Here is an 835-nt window from a genome sequence, read left to right as displayed (position 1 = left end):
TGCATTTATACTTGTTAGAGTAGTATTAAAGGGACTGTAAAGGAAAAATGAAAGGGGGTATAGGATGAAACCTGAGAATCTCAGGTTTTGAACAAAACATACAAAACATCTATCTTATGTTCCTGTCTCGAGAAATTGACATAAAACTGCAGTGTCAAAATTTTACCAAAACGGGCATATGCCAGATTTTGTATAAAACTTGTAGTATTTAATAGATCATATTCAACAATTACGCAACCAATCTGAAACGATTATATCCCACAGGAGCCTGAGAATCCCAGGTTTGCTCCTATTATAATTTTTTATTTTGCATTTTGCATTTTTAATAGATATAATTGATAATTTTATTACATATAGTCTACATAGTCCGTATTACTTCACAATCACTTCAGCCAATGACAGTGCAGTATCGTTGTCACGTGGTACAGACTGAAATCACGTGACCAGTATACTTCACTGCCATTGGCTGAAGTACTGGTGACGTAATACGGAATATACGGATTAAATGTATTAATATTATCAATTATATATATATAAAATGCAAAATAAAAATTAAATAATTATAACAGGAGCAAACCTGAGGTTTTCAGGTTGCCGAGAGATATAGTCATTTTCAGATTGGTTGTGTAATTGTTGAATATGATCTATTTAATACTACAAGTTTTAACAAAATCTGGCATATGCCCGTTTTAGTATAATTTTGACACAGTTTGTCAATTTCTCGAGACAGGAACATAAGATAGATGTTTTATATGTATCGTTGAAAACCTGATATTCTCAGGTTTCATCCTATACCCCCTTTCATTTTTCCTTTACAGTCCCTTTAAAAATAATA

This window comes from Eurytemora carolleeae, unplaced genomic scaffold, assembly GCF_000591075.1.
Source record: "Eurytemora carolleeae unplaced genomic scaffold, Eaff_2.0 scaffold91, whole genome shotgun sequence".
NCBI lineage: Eukaryota > Metazoa > Arthropoda > Copepoda > Calanoida > Temoridae > Eurytemora > Eurytemora carolleeae.
The sequence above is the reverse complement of the archived record's forward strand: the minus strand, read 5'-3'. Positions refer to the sequence as shown.